The sequence below is a fragment of the Podarcis melisellensis genome (genome assembly GCF_964234715.1).
Source record: "Podarcis melisellensis genome assembly, chromosome: 8".
Taxonomy (NCBI): domain Eukaryota; kingdom Metazoa; phylum Chordata; class Lepidosauria; order Squamata; family Lacertidae; genus Podarcis; species Podarcis melisellensis.
This window is the reverse complement of record NC_138540.1, coordinates 49,292,818-49,311,761: the sequence shown is the minus strand read 5'-3', so window position 1 is coordinate 49,311,761 and position 18,944 is coordinate 49,292,818. Positions and strand designations below refer to the sequence as shown.

Here is an 18,944-nt window from a genome sequence, read left to right as displayed (position 1 = left end):
CCCACCCCTAAAATTGGCAACATCAATTTTACCCCAGTAACTCCATCCACCAATCTGATCCAAGCCCTTGAATCTAACTTGCCTGACAACCATGAGGGTGTCTTGTTTGGCCCCATCCGCAACCCGTGCTCTCCTTTAATGAGAACACGCTTTGTAGATGGAAAAACGGTAGTAAGATAGCAAGTTTTATAATAAGCTGCCATGAATAAAACAGTTCAGCAGTGTGGTCATAGCTCTTTCCTTTGAAAGGGAGGCAGAAAACCAACTGCCAAGAACATGCCATAGGACCATGACATTGCAACTGACCTCTGCAGACTACGATCTAGCTACTTCTGATGTGCTTGCCCCATACAACTATTCATAAGCATCACCCTGAGAGGCTAAACTTCGATATAAATAAAAACCAAGGGGTGGGTGGGATGCAGTTATATGTCTCTCTGCAAGAGTATACATATACACCTAACTGTGGATCTTCTGATTTCTAAACTATACAATGCCAAGTTTCAAAAGGTAGTTTTCTAACAGTGCAATCCTGTACAAAAGAACTCAGAAATAAACCGGACTGAGTTCCCAGAAAAGTGTGTATTGCGCTTTCCACCATGCCCCCTATTATTATTATTATTTATTAAATTTGTATACCACACTTCACCCATAGATCTCAGGGCAGTTTAAAACATAGAAGTACAATATAAAAACACAAAATACATGATAAAAACATGAACAAAAAAAGACAAAAACCCTAGGTTTAAGATAGCTCAAATATTCACGAGGGACTAAAAAACCACACACAGAAAACACACGCCATTTTTAAGGCACTACTAAAGTAATTTAACACCGATCAACCTCCCCCTCCCCCAGACAATAAAAACTTTCCATTAAATCAAGAAGGAACGTTACATGAGCAGTGAGTGGTGAAGTTTTCTGATGATGCCAAATTGTTCAGGGTAGTTTTAAAAAGAGGGAATTGTGAGGAGCTCCAAAAGTATCTCTCTTCTTCCTGTGTTCATAAGAAGGGATGGGTGAGTGCTATGGTGGGAAAGTGTCATGTTGTATTCCATGATGGAAGAAAGCTGGATATAAAGCTGGATATAAATCTGAGCAGGCTGAAAGCAAAGAGTAAGGTTACTGTAACTTCTGTCATAGAGCTTCAGTATGCTGATGATAACGTAGTGTGTGCATGTTCAGAGGATGACCTCCAAACTATCCTAAATATATTTGCAGAAGCTTACGAAAGCTTGGCCTATCACTCAACGTTGGAAAATGTTGATCACTTCTCCTACCTAGGCAGTTATCTTTCCACAAGGGCCAACACTGATGCTGAAATCCAGCATCACCTGAGCTCTGCAAGTGCAGCTTTCTCCTGACTGAAGTGCAGAGTGTTTGAGGACCGGGACATTCACAGGGAAACCAAAATGCTTGTTTACAAAGCTATTGTACTACCAACTTTACTATATACCGGTACTTGTGAAACATGGACTACGCCATCTCTAACTCCTCAAAAGATTCCATCAATGGTGTCTCCGGAAAATTTTGCACATCACTTGGGAAGACAGGCGAACTAATATCAGTGTACTGGAAGAAGCAAAGATCATCAGTGTTGAAGCAATGATTCTTCAACATCAACTTTGTTGGACTGGTCATGTTGTGTGGGTGCCTGATGATCGTCTTGCAAAGCAACTACTCTATTCCAAACTTAAAAATGGAAAGCGTAATGCTGGTGGTCAACAAAAGAGGTTTAAAGACTGTTTCAAGGCAAATCTTTTAAAAGTAGTATAAACACTGACAACTGGGAAACACTGGCCTGCCAGCGCTCTAGTTGGAGAACAGGCTTTACCTAAGGTGTCATGGGCTTTGAAGACACTCAAACTCAGGACGCAAGGGAGAAACGTGATAAGAGGAAGGCATGCTTGGCAAATCCACACCCTGATGAACTCCCACCCGGAAACCAATGTCCCCACTGTGGAAGGACGTGTGGATCCAGAATTGGTCTCCACAGTCACTTACGGACTCATTGTTAAAACTGTGTTTATGGAAGACAATCTTACGCGGCTAGGAGTGATCGCCAGAGAAGAATTAATAGCCAACCAAATACTCTATTCCCAAAAGTTCTTCAAAACTTTTCATTTCTTTTTTCTTTTTTTGTAGCTTGGTCTGAACATCTTGTAGGAGACAGTTTACCTGGATTAGCTTTTGTTAAATGTTATTTACTGAAATGATTCCACAAACCGGCTTTGGTTGCCATAAAACCATTCAAAGCCTATCTGTCTTGGCTTTAGAGCCAACAGAGCACTGACTTTTGAAATGTTCCCAGCTTTTCATGCAATCTCTTTGCATAGGATTCCACCCCTACCCAAACACACAATCAAGATCAAACCAACAATGAAACTGGCAGCGGAGGGAGGATGCATTCAAGACTAACACCTAAGACAAGGACATACTGTTCATCCTGGCTGCAACTTTCCCACAGATACTCATCAGTGAGAAAAATAAAGTTGGACTGCAGGATCTGGTCTGTAGTTAAATGCAGTACAACATAATTTTAATTTATACCTCTTTCTATGAGGCTTTTATTTTTATTTTTACCAAGGCATTTAATAATGAAGCTTGGATTAGAGATAATTCTGCTCAGAGAGCTGAACTGTGCAAAGAAAGATAGAGAAAGAGAACAAAATCCCACATTAGTACCCAGGATAAACAGGCAACTCCTCCTTATTTGGCATGATTAATCAGAAATCAGCACCAGTCCCAGCCACAGCAAGACAATCCTTACAATTCTCTTTTCTCACAAAACCAAAGCTGCTCAGTGAAGTGTTCAGGTACTCGGTTACATTCAACACAAGCTAATTCACTTATCCTCAACAAGTGGGTTATTGATTTTTTTGCCTGTTTTCTGAGCAGCCTGGGGGCTCTCAGAGCTACAACAATAGCATCCTGCCTTTTATAAAAAGGGGAAAGGAATGCAGTGGAAAAATGTCCCTTTGCTCATCAGTAATTAGGATGACTTCATGTTTGCTTAGTTCTGTCAGTATATTCAGCACAGACATGGTTCATGAAGCTTCAGAACACTACTTCACCTTCCCTGAAGAACTTGACACTGGAAACTCAACTCCGCTACATTCTTCAACTGAGAACACAGATTATTGCACCATATCAAGATGAAAACTTCCACAGTTCTTATGAGTCATTTGTTGGCTGTAGTCTTCTCCCTGCTTAAAATATTAACCTTTTTAAAACAGATTTAAAGGCCACCAAAATACTCTCTACCATCCAAATCCTATACAACATATTAAAAACATGATTAATCACTGAGAAACAGCAACTACATACTCTGTAAATTAATTAAGAGTCAAAATTTATAGCAGTGACTAGAGTGCCAGTTTCAGAGAGTGTAGACACAAGTTAAAACTGCCATTCAGCCATGGAGTTAACTAGGTGACAATGTAGAGGTCAGATGAATTGATGACAATTTTATCTTGCCTCGTAGACAGGTGGCACTCAAGAAATGTCACCACAACTTCCATAATTTTAAAGCCTAGACCAATATACATAGTGGGTTTACTTTACCGATAGAAATGGATCTAGAAAATCAGTTTCTTCCCAAAGCACTTGGATCTGGTCTGCGACCACTCACTCCAGAACCTTGCTCAGTAAAGGGAAATTAGCAGCTGGCTGGTAGTTAGTTAGGTTTTCCAAATCCAGGGAAGGTTTCTTAAGGAGTGGTTTTACCACTTCCTCCTTCAAACATGCAGGGACCATCCCCTCTTGTAAAGAGGCATTGATCACCTCTCTGGTCGGGTAAACTGTAAGTTGCACAGTAAACTGCTTGGAGGTTTTCTTACAATCAACTCATATATAAATTTCATGAAATAAAATTAATCAAAGCTAACAAATTATTCATAACTTTTAAAGGGAGATGGTTTCATAGTATGGCTGCCACTGCAGAGAAGGCCTTATGAACTACAATGATCTACAATCCATCCCAGACAATGGCACTTTCCCCTTTGCAGGTCTCAGGTATAGGACCATTCTTGCTTGGAGACTAACTTAAAAATGCTCTTCACCAGCAACAACAGGCCACATAACAGCGACACAACTAGATGCCAACTCTGACCTCATATCTAATAAAGTCAGCTGCAACAGCAGAGGGTTCACCTGCTCATCTTCCATTGTGACATACATCATCATCTATCAGCAATGAATGCCCTTCTGTGTCCCACTAATGACAAACTGGTCAGCCTCCATGGAAAAGAATAAATGAACACAAGTCAGGCATCTGAAAGGACAGACTTCATAAGAGGACATTTTAGCCTTACAGAATGCCGCTAGCCTTCAAGTAGCCATTCTGAATCAATGAAACATCAAAGGGAAACTCCAGCATAAAATCAGTTTATCAGGAAATTCATTTCTATCACCTGTCGTCTGAATTGAGATTATGGGTTTTAATTCTACTTCATATATGAAAGCTTACCTATGCCAGCGAGTTTCAGTGTTATCACCAACAGCACATTGTGAATTGCACCAATGGAACCATGTAAATGTTTTTATTTGTCACCATCTGTCCTTTATAAATATCACTTCCTTCTGACCTCACTCCTCCCTATGCCTACCTCCAGAACTGTGTATACAGTATGTCTTCCAGTATAGGCTCTGATGAAATGAACTCTTATACCACAAAGTCTTATGCCACAATAAATTAATCTTGAAGATACCACTACAACCAGCAGGGTAATTGTGAGAATAAAGCTAGTGGGAGGAAACAATACACTTCCCTAAACTCCTATGAGGGTGGGATAAAAATATAATAATAATTTATTAATAATTCTCACTTTTCTATCCTCATTGCTATGTACTTAGGATCTATTCTCTAACATTTTACACTGGGCTTGTGGCTGGTCACTCAAAGCTGTGGGTTTGATTTTTATGATGGAAACTCTTGAATGTTTGTGACTCAGACCCAAGTATAAGCTTTTGGGTCAAGGAATCCATATCACTTCTGCATTCTGTACAATGCCTAGCAAGTGATAGGATGGATAATAGATTAAAGCACTTTATATAAAGCCTAGGTTACATGAACTAAGTTTATTGTTACATGAATTTATTCATAGCTATCAATGGGTTTTATTAAACTAAATAAAAGAAGAAATGCACCCAGAAGAAATGCTCTGCAAATGAGTAAGTTACTTACATCAATGGGTCTACTTTGAGCAGATCTAGTGTTGAATGTTCCTATGCACTAGGTATTTTTGCCCCATGGACCACAAGCAACAGTAGGTGGAAAGTGGGCATCACATGCCACTGGGTATGGCTAGAGCCAATGGTGGGTAGGGTCTGGGCTCACCTACACACACACTCTTGAGGAGGAGGAGATAAACCTTCTCTGTGTACCCTTCTCTCAATCATGACTGCACTCCTCACAGTCTAAGTTTGATTTATATGGAGACTGAGGTACAAGGGGGGGGGGGAGGACGACTTCCTGCACACATCTTTCTCCATTCCAATTGTGCTTCCTTCAAGCCAGCTAAAAAGATGTTTAGTGACCTGAGGGAATATAGCTGCAATCAGGAAGTAAGTGAATGGAGAGTACCATCCCTGAGCACTTTTCTCCCCATGGCAACTGTGTTCTGAAGAGCCCACCTAATAGCCTGCATGATGGGTTGGGCACCAAAATTCAACAGCAAATAGAAGAAATTGGGAGGTAGTGGGAGTGTCTTCGACATCCATGCAAAGCACAATGAAGGCCTGTATGAAGCCTGTGGGTTGTCCATGCTATACACAATAGCTATGGTATTAAAAAATATGTATGCATAATAACAAATAAACTAGACCTAAGATTTTGATTTGCTACTTTGTACAATATATATGTGCATATAATACTGAATTATCAGCCTTTTTTTAAAAAAGACATTTAAAAAAATGGTTTTGCAGTGAAAGGGACTGTTGTGCCAAAAGGGTGGGAAATTTTCACGGGCATTCCCCATTTCATGTATAAAACGGATTGCTGCTAATGGCTTCTTTTACCTGCAGATGTCCTTGGGAGACCAGGATTATGGGCTTACCAGTATGGCTGGTAATTATAGCAGGGGACAGAGGTAACAGGGTTAAGCATGACCAAATTTACTTAATTTGTAAGCAACTTCTTGAAAATTACAAGAATAAATGGACCTGATATTATGAGGCAGTAGCAGGCTCTGTGGAGCAGTTACCCAGCATTTTAAAAAGCTACAGCTTTTCTTTCTTAAAAGTGTACAGTACATTTTAACCAGATTGTCAGCATTCTAATAAATGTGTTCTCTTCTGTTTCTAAGCCAGAAAGTGGTCATTTCTTCCAACGAATATGATGTCTGAAAATCAGTTCCTCCTATTATAGATTTCTCCCTCAGCTTGTAGAAAATCCATGATTCCCTAAACATTGGTCTTTGAAAGCACATTGACTAAAATCTTCATGCCTAATTCATGAAGTGTAGTCTGGAGATTAGTGGAGCTGGACATAGACCAGGAATACTTTATCATATTCTAATAAGCAGAGGCTGAAAATTGCATTTCTAAAGCTACAGTATTAAAGGGCGCACAGCAAAACATGACCCAAACATAACTCAGTAGTCCTACACTCCTCTGGAAAGGCTTTGATATTATAAAGTGTGCTGACAAAAAGAATAAACACTACTCAAAAGAATTTCATCGTAGTTTTTTTTTTTAAAAAAAGGAGAAAGAAAAACCCTGGGAAACACAACCTGCATATACATCAAAGCCCATATTGTACGTTATTAAACTCATATAATGTGATCTCCACGGAACGGTGCTTGGACTTGTATTGATTCTTTGAACACAGTGTGGAACATCATTGCAATAACATAAAATTAGGCATCTGAAGCAAATGTGACAGTAAAAAAGGCCAGTAAAAATAGTCGACAAGGCTAACACAACCGTTGCCATAAAAAATCTAAATGACATCATGTTGTATACTATAATAAAAGTGTGTGAAGATAAAACCTGCTGCATAAGTGACCTGAATGTTCTTTTGGCTCCTAGAGCTTTTGTTTCCTTTTAATAACGAGCTCATCATACATTCCTTCTCTCTTCTCACTGAGTACCCTTTCTTATCTCAATTCTACTCCTGGGGCAACTTTAGCATTAGCTGCTTCACTTCTGGCACTATCTGCACACAGTTATGTTGCAACTTAACTACTGTTTCCCTCTGGCTTCCCCCATTGCTGGCCTGCATCCCTGCCCATGGCTAAGTGCTGTGGCTAATGATTAGCCAGGAACACCCATTTGGTAGCCTTGAGAAAGCTAGTCTGCAAGCATGGTTTTGGGAAGGAGAAAGCCAAGGCCTGTAAACAGGAAATAAATGAGGTCTAAGTGATTGGCAGGTACATGCTCTGGAAGGCATCTGGATAATAGCCATGTCTTTCTAGAAAACATTTAAGGCTGTTAAAAGGAGTGCCTGGTGTGCTCGAGAGGTGAATAATTCAATAGATATACAGGGCAAATTATGACTTGCTCAAGATAAACTGAATAAGGATTGGACCCAGATTTCCCATTTACAAAGACAGGGTACAACACTCCAACTCATGGTCTACATCTGCTAGCACTGGATACCTGCTTTCCTATCAACTACAAACATGCTGACATATAATTAATTGCTCTGCTCATATATCAAGCCACAAAAAAACTCTTGCCATAGCAGCTGTCCATGAGGCACTTATTGTGGGGAAACTGGGGCTCAGCAAGGGAGTTCTGCTACTGATGCAAAGCTCAGTAGAGAGCTGTTAACCCAGCAAGGGTCCAACACACACTTAGCATGTACAAGGTCCTACATCCAGTCCCCAGCAAAGGTCCAGAGGAGACAGAGACTTACATACTCACAGTTGCCTCCTCCACTACTTGGTCATTTGCTGGGTCACTGTTTACAGATGGATTTTCTTCCTCCTCCCATGTAGACAACAACAATCTAGTGAAGCTGGTAGCAGCCAGTAAGGAAAGGGTCTGCCCAGTGGTAGCACCCTATCTGCAGAATTCCTTCCCCAGAGAGGCTTGCCTGGTAGCCACTTGGCTGTTCTTTTCGCACCAGGCAAAGTCCTTTCATTCTCCTCGCTTTTCAAAATTCTAACACCTTTAAACTGTTGGTGATTTTTGTATTGAGCTGTTTGGAATTTTGATGTATTATATTATAATGAACTGCACTGGGAAGAGTTGGTTGAATGGTGGTATACTAATGTTTAAAACAACAAATGAACAAAATTCACAATGCAATTTGGTGGCTGGAGTTATGTTCCAAAAGCAACACACTGTGTGGAAAGTCTTTTTTAAAAGGTAGCACAACAAATAAATATAATACAAACTTGGCTGTGATTTCAAAATGACAAGGCGTGCAGCTCCGGATCTGTCACAATGACAAAAACAACTTAAGTGCAGTGTACGAATTTATTTATTTTTTAAAGTGTCCTTACTTGATTCACAGAGCAATCTTCTCTGAATTTGATTTACCTACACTTGAAGGTGATAAAGCACAACATTCAAAATATAACTTATTACTGCCCTTCCAGTTTTCAATCCACATAATAAAGAACTACCCTCTACCTCCAGCCAATCCTTATTTTCTTTTTCATTGTGCCACTTAATTTATGTGCACTGTTCTTTGTACTCTACCATCCCAACTGGTCTGTTGCCTAGGTAAATGGTACTTAGCACAAAATACTGAAGTTTGGCTGCCTGACATAGGGTGAAAAATGTTGTACGTCTTTGGTCACTTTGCAGGATCTGGAAGGACTTTGTCAATGAGAAGATTGTACAAGCTGATCAGCTAAAGGGTATATTATCCAGATAATTGAACAGACATTTATATCCATCAAAGTTTGTTGAGTTGACTACATCAGGGGTAGTCAACCATTTTATACCTACCGCCCACTAATGCATCTTTCTTGATGGTAAAATTTCCTTACCGCCCATCAGTTCTCGATGGAAGGAGGATTCAGCTTGTGCCGTAGAACCCCCTACTGCCCACCTAGAATCCTGAAACTAGTGGGTGGTAGGGACCAGGTTGAAGGAAATCAGCCCTGAGTGCTCACTGGAAGGACAGATCGTGAAGCTGAGGCTCCAATACTTTGGCCACCTCATGAGAAGAGAAGACTCCCTGGAAAAGACCCTGATGTTGGGAAAGATGGAGGGCACAAGTAGAAGGGGATGACAGAGGACGAGATGGTTGGATAGTGTTCTCGAAGCTACCAGCATGAGTTTGACCAAACTGTGGGAGGCAGTGGAAGACAGGAATGCCTGGCATGTTCTGGTTCATGGGGTCACAAAGAGTTGGGCACGACTAAATGACTAAACAACAACAGGGACCAGGTTGACAACCCCTGGACTACATAATGCATACAGGGTAGGTGGTATGACCAGCAGATGAGGTGAAAACTACTGCTGTTGCATTTGCATGGAAGGGGGAGCAGAACTGAGGGAGGACAGAAGAAAACTGTAGCCCTACATTTGGGGAAAGGATAACTACATGAGAAGGATCCTAATGAAGGAGCTCAAAGATCCACCCAGGCCCATCCTGTTTCTACTGATGTTTCTATGAGGTCCATGGGCAAAGCATGAAGATAAATCACTGCCACAAAATTGGTATTCAGTGGCATGTTGCCTTTAAATCTGGATGTTCAATTTAACTACCAGGGGTAAATAGCCAGTAACAGATCTATCTCTGTGAATGAATTTTCTATTCTCCTTCTAAAGCTACTTAAGATTGTGACCATCACCAAATTGCATACAGTGAATTCCATATAGTTATTATGTATTGTGGAAAGACATGTACTGTATGGTTGTCCTAGAGTTCTGTTCTGAATCTTCTGTCAATCATTTTTATTAGATGTCTTTCAAGTTTTACAGTAACTGCTCCTGGATTACTTCTTAAACTATGACATCTAGGTGAGCCGATCATTTGACACAGGCAAGCTGAACCACTAATAAATAAGTCTCTCTTAATTTTTGACCATTTGAATGCAGTTCAGTGTCTGACCCACCAAGGGGAGCTGCAGATTTCTCTGGACAGCTCTTTGCTTTCATAAACCGTGCAGAACAGGATGATGTGCCTGAGAAAAACAAGGTAATCTAGGTAGGACTGTGAGAAAGGCAAACAGGCTTCTTGATACTTGCAAGGATGATGCACAAGTCATATTATTGTTATTACTTACTTAATTAATTAATATACGGCTTACTTGCCAAATGAGGAGAACAGACCTAGAAGGGAAGTGACAGAGTGTCAGGTCATCTGTCATCCTGCTCCAAGGCAAGCCACATTGTTGATACTCCTATGCTCTAAGTTTCTATTCAACCTGTTTGATGCACTGTCTACGCTGTAGGCTTCAAAAGATGCATTTATACTTGAAGCATCAATGGAACCTCAAAATCTCAAGAGTTGCTGGGGAAACCTAGCCAAATGGGCAGGGGATAAATTATTATTATTATTATTATTATTATTATTATTATTATTATTATTATTAAACAAAGGTTAAAATGTTCACTGATTAAGGTGATTAAAGTGCCACTCCTTGAATTACATCTGCACCAAAATAACAAATAATAACCCATGATGCAAACATCATACTGTGCCAGCTGCTGAAGCACCAGTAGGAGTTATAACTTTCTGTATACAAAGTTTATCCTGCTTTGGTAGATACCGTAGAATGTCTGCATTTTCATTATGAATTATCTGGGAGTTTTGATGTTCAACAATGTCAAAAGAACATTTGTGTGGAGAAGACACCCTAACTCTCTGGTATTCGGAGATGAGATGCTAGCCAGCTTTACTTCAGATAATATGTTTCATGTGAGGATTCAATTACAGCTATTCCAGGCTCTGCAGAAAGAATATTTAAAGTCTGCTTTGCCCTTGACTTTTATTCTGCATGTCAAAAGCATTTAACTCAAACTCCCTTGGATTACCAATACTGCATTAAGTTCATTGACTTCTGTACCAGATTATCCAGTACCAGAGGCACTAACATCACACACAGAGAGATATCAATGCTGTATCACAACAGCTGGGCTACACATATAGAAGTCCTGATGTTTCTCATTCCCACAGAAGTAAAGAAAACTCCCAAAACATTCACTGCAGGAAAGGCAAGCAAAGAAATTTTGAAGAAAATAAAACTCCCCTTTTGATCACTTCTGGTTTATGAAAGCAAAGAGCTGTCCACAGTAATCTGCAGCTCCCCTTGGTGGGTCAGATACTGAACTGCATTCAAATAGTCAAAAATTAAAAGAGGCTTATTTATTTATTTATTAGTAGTTCAGCTTGCTTTGAATAAGAGATAAATCATCCTGTCTTAAATGATAGTCTTACCTAGATGTCACAGTTCAACAAACAATAAGTAATTCAGCAGCATTTATTCAAAGGAAAAACACATTTTTTTAAAGTATGTAATGAACAATGGCTATGTTAAAATGCAACGGTAAAGGCAATGTTCTTGGTATACTAAACTATACTGTTCACACAGGATTTTATTTTATTCTTAAAAGATTTACACATAATAAGAAACCAAGGTTCTTTGCTTAATATTTCAAACTGTGCAGTAGCTACATGCTGCTGCGTGTAGATCTACTGCTACTACAATGGTCTCTCTCTCTCTCTCTCTCTCTCTCTCTCTCTCTCTCTCTCTCTCTCTCTCTCTCTCTCTTTCTTTCACCACAATTCCAAGTCCACATTTAACACTATATTATCTCCTGCCTAGTTTGTTTGCTCATTTGGGCCAGAAGGGAAGCAAAGCATGACCAATTAGACTGTACAACCCAACTTTTAGGAGGGGGGGGTGGAAGACAAGTTTACTTAGAGTAAACTTGTTGAATCTCTGGATTACTTTACAATTGTGCCATTTGTGCAGAGATAAATTCCATGGAAAAACAATACATTTGTTTCCCCATGATTATTTGCTTTAAACCTGCACTGGTGCTTCCAAAATATGCACAATCACAGCTAAACCCTCTTATGTGGTTTTTACACGCAGTGATATTCTGTATCCATCTTTACAGGATTGGTGTAAAGGCTACTTGTCAGAAGGCATGTAAAGTATTTTGAACACAATGCCCAAGCTAGAGTTAATTCCTCGAGGTCACAATCGTCCCTTTCCCCTCTCACAGTTCAGTTCCTTTCTTGGCTTCCTAGTTGATCCAAACCAGAAAAGATATGGTTTGGCTGTAAGTTAGAACTGGAAAAGTCATTCAAACTGTGGTTCCTAGTTCTGGTGTACAAACCAGCTCTCTAAAGCCCTATAGAAATGCTAATTATTAATATAATATTTGAAGCAGTGCTGACTTAAACCTGGTTTTGTTTATCTCTCATTTTACATTGCCTTTTTTTTGCCATGCATTGACTGCCAAAGGCCACTTTGCATAGTCTATTATAATCAATAGATTATGCACATAATATACTCCTGTAGATTCAATGCTTTTCTAGAATGCAAAAAGTGGAAGATTTTGTGATGGTAACATGTACCAGTATACAGCCCTGCCATCAGCAAAACAACATTGTTCGGCCTTGGAGCCACAAGGACTCTGTGTAAAATTATGCCTGGTCCGCAAATGAAATATTTAAAACAATTTTTGATGCTGAAAGGTTCACCTGACATATTTGTCGATTTTCATGAAAGTCTGGACTGATTAGATTTTGAGGGTCAGTCACTGTAAGGTCATTTGAAGACCACATATTTTAATTTCAAATAAACTATGACAAACTTGATAAACTCTAAAATAAATTTATATATATATATATATATATATATATATATATATATGCAGGTTTTGGTGTCCTCGGGTGTCTTCCCGTGTAAAAGTTGGGGTGTCTAGGCGACGTTTCAACGAGGTCTCACTCGTCATCTTCAGGCTGGTGCTTTCGGCTTCTTGTTACTGGAACAGAGCAGGATCTCAGTGTTTGAGTTCCTATAAATACTGTTGAGGGGGTGTGGTGTATAGCCTCCAATGTTCTGGGCAGAGAGGAAGTTCCCAGGCTAGTGTGCCTTTTCTTCTTTTGTTCCTTAATTACTTGAGGGATATCTTGAGTGATTTCTTGAGTGATATCCTGAGTACCACTTAGGTGGGTCATTAGGTGTGGATTGGTTGCTAAAGTCTTTGTGTCTTGACCTCTTGAACTTTGTGAAGAGTTTTTCTGAGAAGATGGCTGTACTGCACTTAGTTGTGCTCTGGCTTGGCTTCGTGTATAGGGGCGAGCTGTGGTTTTGTGGCCTGTGTCAGCCAGATCTGTGTAGGGATTGCAGGGGGGTGCAGCATCCGGAGGTGCCACCATGGTTTGGCTACTGGATGGTGTCTGTAATTTATCTGTGGAGAGGGTCTGGGTTTGGGTCTGGTGTGGTTGATTGGTGATGGCGTTCTGTGTGCCTCTGGATCTGGTGTCAGTTTTTGTGGGGAGGGCTACAAAATCTTGGTATTGGTGATTCCAGTTTAAGGCCTTGTCTTCATATTTAGTCACATGAACATTTGCAGCCAAGTAAACTCTGAATTTCAGTAAGGCAATTCCCCCCTGCTAGTGAAATTGCTGACATAAAGCCAATCTGATACAAAAGCCACATGGTGATGGTCCTTAATTGCCTCATTAACCTGGTAACAATCTAAATATTCAGATGACCATATTACACTTTATTCTCTATATAACCAGTACCATCTTTACTCAGCCAATTTATCTAAAGGATATCCGCAGTATACATACACCATAATTTCACACAAGTTGGGAGGATATAAATATAAAAATTCATCACAGGGTATTGATACAGCAAGCAAGAAAGTTCATATATTGCTTTTGACCTATCTTGATCTTTTTTGCAGGTATGGTGTTGTTAAATAATTATATTTTATTTCTCCTCCATTTCAGAGTTCATGAAAAAGTTTGCAGATCCCTAAAAGGTCAGAGAGGCCTCTAAATGCTGGAATGCATTCTGATATCAGAGGCCTCTGAGCTTGCCATGCCCTTCCTAATAAAGCTCGCTCTGTCTGCACCATTTCTGAATGGCTCCATAGAGTTGTAGAATCAATGGATAAGACATATCCCATTGCGTTCCTGATGGCATCAGGAGTACAGGGAAACTTCCCCACAGCTTACAGCACTCCATACCTGTTACCTTTTATTGTACATGTGATTTACAAAAAACAACAACAAAAACCTGTTTTTCATTCAGTAAATGAATGAAATCACCCTCCACCTCATATTATTTAAGGAGGTGGTGGTAGGTATGAAGGTCATATCCAGACCTACAGCCTCTATGATAACTGGATGTTCAGAAAACTGTACAGAGCCTCTTTCTATTTTGTGTTTTGCCCAGCTCGAACAGACACAGCTTTGTCACTGCACTTACTAAGCAATTTGCTGTGGATGGTTCACAGAGTGGAAATGTCCTTCAAGATTGAGGACTCCTGTATCCTCATGTTGACATAAGCAGGAACACTCAAATGGCCTTGCAAATTCACAATTTACCAGTTTTTAAAAATGTATTAATTTCAGACATTTGGTTTATAATCTCTTAATAAATCAATTTTGAATGTATCCATTCTGAAACAGACTTAGGGCAGAGGGAATATATATCCATCACTAAGAGAAGTGGTTGTATGTCTATATTTTGTCTTCAACAATATACTGGCAGATGTAGATACCTATCTGCACCTATACACATTAAAATCACAAAGATAGTCTGCAGAAGAATTTGTCAAGTGTACAAGGAGCATAGAAACCACAGTTATAACATACTTCAAGATTACTTTCAAATACATAGTATATTGAAGCCCCTTTAAAAAATTCATACAGCAGCATCTTTCTAGGGAACTATAAGAAGGAAACTGTCAGACAACATTCTCAATCCAATATTATATTGTGCTTCAAGACAAAATTTCCATATATTCCAGATTTTTTAAAAGTCTCATAAATAAATGATAACCCATTGCAGACACTGGGGGGAGGGGGAGACCATGAAAATAATTTTATGTTTGCATTTTCTTTTTAATATTAGTGTGTAGCATAAACAGAAAAGCAACACACACAAAAGGTTTACAAAAGATACCACTTTAAATTGATTTTTAACATGTTGTAACCTCTAAAAACATTGCATCTCTGGGAATCTTAATTTGACAATGAGAAAATATTACATACTGGTCACTGAAGCATATTGCTTTTGATCATATTATTTCTCAGAGAAACACAGAACAAAAATCATGTTAAAATATTTACAAGGATTATAAGCAGCAAAACAAAACTTCGAGGATAATGTCAAACTGATCCTGAGAAACTGTGTGTGAATACTTTACCAATGCAATAAAAATAATTAAATAAATACATAAATATTAGCATCAAGTATTTGGAATTAGACAGCAAAATTGGAAAGAGTTCATTAAAAACCTTTAAACCACCAAACATTGAAGATTACATGTTCCCACATGTACCTACATTCTGATAAACAACAAAGGCCTGCCCTGATCAACATCAGAGGCTTTTTTTGCACAAGAGAACTTTCACTCATGGTACTTCAATGGGGGAACTAGCACTAGGTACAGACCTCTCTTTGAAGGGCTGCCAGATGACAATCTTTTATCTACAGGAGTCATCTATTTGAAGGGTTATCCAGTACAACTCCAGTTTAAAGTTAAAGAACCATAAGGAGAAGGATCAGGAGGGGACCTGGAGTTGCCCACCAGCAGTTACATCCTGGATAGCACATCTTCTTACATGTTCTCTTTGTGTGTACATTTAAGTACAACTAACATATGTGAATTATTTCATTCTGGCCGAATATTTTCCACCACCTCATGCTGAATATGTATGTGGCAGACTGGCCATTGGGAGTATGTGCACCAAGGGTGACTTTCTCTATGAAGAAATCACCATATGAACAATCTGACCATACAGCAAATCTGCAAAATTGATGGATTTGCCAGGCAAGCTGATGGGAAATGCCAGTGTAGATTCAAATCACAACCAGTTTTTAATTGTATGAAACCCCCACACTATTGGGATACATGTCGTACTTACACAGTCGTACTTACTCCGATTGCCTACAACAAATACCAGGCCTAGCAGCCTCAGCTCACACAAGTGTGCCAGCAAGCACTGATTTAACTTGAGGTCCAAAACATTTGAAGGGTACTATGCTGAACAAATAAGAATTCACACTCTTATACGAAATATGAGCAGACCCTAATGAGGTTGGACAGCTGAAAAATGCTACTCACATTAAACCGTACAACATAGGGGATTAATCCTGCAAATTTATCCCACATCTGAAAAGACACCCTGTCAAACTGAGTGGTAGATGTGATTGGCACTCAGCTGTCCCATAAACTGAAGAACCTTCCTCAGAGCAGTGCAGTGCAATTTATTAGACAACTCACTCATTCCAACACAGCATTTCCCAGAAAATATCAAATGTCATTGAACTGTATTCTGAGAAGCAAACCTCTCTGAGTTTTATATGGAGAATCCTTAATGAAAAAGCTGCTTATTATGCATCTCTTCTGCATAAAGTGGGCAAACAGAGTAAAGAGCAACATCATCAAAGCACTCCTCTAATATGAATCTTCAGATAAGAACAAAAATATTACCAATGGCATGAATATCTTGATGATGGCTTTGTAAACCAGCAATGTCCTTTTAGCCAAGTGTTCATACAACTCTCTCTCTCTCTCTCTCTCTCTCTCTCTCTCTCTCCTCTCTCTCTCTCTCTCCCTGTAGTTTTGAAGATGCTCAAAGAAGCAGAAGGGAGGGGGAGCTGTGCTTTCTAAAAAGGAAGCTCACACTAATGAAATAATATAGATATTGCAGGAAGTGCTAATTTTCCTGCTCACTGGAAGTTTAATCAAAATTGTAATAGCTAGTCTATAGCTATAATTAATCAAAGGCAGTTTGGAGAACAAATCCTTTTTATGTGTCAATTCTCAAAATCTGGCCAAAAAAAAAAGTTTTATTGAAATTGCTTCATTTTATAGTCATTCTACTTACAAAAGAAATTGGCAGTATATAATCACAAGTGAGTCTCATTCTCTTTAACCCAATATAGAAGAATACCCATTATTCAGACTGTGGCTGAAAAATCTAAATTACCCAAAGCACACTTTATCTATTTTGAGATATTTGTAGCACAAATAATGAACATTCATGGATGCAGCATTGTGGGAACTGGTTCTGGTCCCCAGTCTACATGTGTTCATCTAAATGTCTGAAAAGACACTCATCAAGCCTTCTTAAGATATTAACTGCATGAAGAGAGCAACTGTCAAAGGGACTTCATGGACATGATTGTGAGGTGGAGAGCCCGATCTACACGTAAAGGTTCCATTTTTGATTAAAAAATATTCTGAGTGTCTGAGGTTCTATATTATGCATGGAGTCTCCATATATAGGACAAGCTTTCTGCTTCAAAAGTTATGCCCAACATGATGTCAGAAACAGTGGGAGTAGAAGAACGCATACAACTCTGGTGCATTGCTAAAGAAACAGTCCTGCAGCCCCTTTCACATGAACAATGCTGGAAGAGAGCACTATTTGTATATTCTTGAACACAGGAAAGTAGGGGAAGACTTTCTTGTTCCTGTCAAACAACTGAAAACCCCTAGGTCAGGGGTAGGGAATCTGTCACCTTCCAGGTTTTGTTGAACTACAGCTTCCATCTTCCCTGGCCAATAGGAATGCTAGTTGGGGCTGATGGACCTTTGATTTCAACAACACCTGGAGGTCCACAGGTTCCCCATCTCAAGAGACTTCTCTTTGGTTGTAAATGATGCCATATTCCAGGACATAGTCTGAGGGCACCTGATGTAGCCACTTGTTGCAAAGCAGGTCTGGGTCTGGTCACTGGTGGAGGAAGAGGAGTGCGGGGGAGCACACCGCCCCCGGCAGCGCAATCCCGGTGGGGTGCCATCGTGGCTCCCCCCCCCACCTGTGCTGGGCGCCACACCCCCAAGACGCGCACCAGCCCTGCCCCATCTGCTCTCCGCCCCCCGGTGCTGGAGCATGAAGCTCCGTCATTGGGTCTGGTCAGGGATGCTGCTTTGAGGCTCAATCATAAGGTTCAGGATGGCCCCTGAACCTTCAGAAGCCCCATGAAAACATAGATTACAACTGATTCCACCTATGTAGTTTGGCTGCCTAAGAATGAAAGCAGAATATGAGCATGGGCTGTCAAAAATAATGGGACAAAAACAGTAATTTAACTCTGATAAATATATTTCTACCCAAGTTACAAGTTGTAAACAAGATTTGGAAGTCTCATCATACAAGATACTGTACACAGGATCATCTCTCTGACAGCTGTGCTGGTGTCATTCATCTGTTTACCTACTTAGCCAAGAACGAAGAAGCCTTCAGATGTAAATGATGACAATACCAGTGATTTTTTGTCCTGCCCACAGATGGCCTTTAAAACTTCTTAACACAAGCAGAATGCCAGGTCTGGGACAAATTTTATTGCAATATTTAATACAGTGGCATTTACCTCAGGGATTTAAAAATAAAAATCAGACTGCAGAATTACAGATTCCCACCTTCCAATTTCTTACCCTCAGCATTTGGTTTCACTTACTTCAATGGTATTTCTGTACATAAAATGTTTTGAAGACAGCAGACAACACAGTAGCATATCCAACATGTAACAAATTGCTATTCTATGTATGAGTTTGGATACTGTAAGGTAACAAGGAAAGTGTTAAATGCAGGCATTAGAGGAGATAGAATGGCAATCAAATAAGGTTACCAAGTAACACTTTATTATATGGGAGCTGTTCTTAAGAAGCCAAACAATTTCCTAAGCTTTTATTATGCGATTTTTGTGTTCTTTAGAAGTGTGGTTTGATGATCACTTCAAGTGTCTTATTATATAACCATCTGGCCATGAGCATTAATAGGCACTCTAGAAATATACAAACAGTTTAGAATTGCTCTGTCCCCAAAGTATTAC

The 18,944-nt window shown here is 39.6% G+C and overlaps 1 protein-coding gene and 1 long non-coding RNA gene across 2 annotated transcripts in view; both read right to left on the bottom strand.

The window, feature by feature from the left end:
• LOC309375084 overlaps positions 1-518 on the bottom strand; it is a 1,620-nt gene extending 1,102 nt beyond the window's left edge. The window contains exon 1 of the long non-coding RNA XR_014170809.1: positions 149-518. This is a non-coding gene — a long non-coding RNA (uncharacterized lncRNA). The remainder of the gene's footprint in view (positions 1-148) is intronic.
• Positions 1-18,944, bottom strand: part of WWOX (WW domain containing oxidoreductase) — a 551,988-nt gene that overhangs the window by 333,740 nt on the left and 199,304 nt on the right. The gene's annotated exons all lie outside the window — the stretch shown is intronic.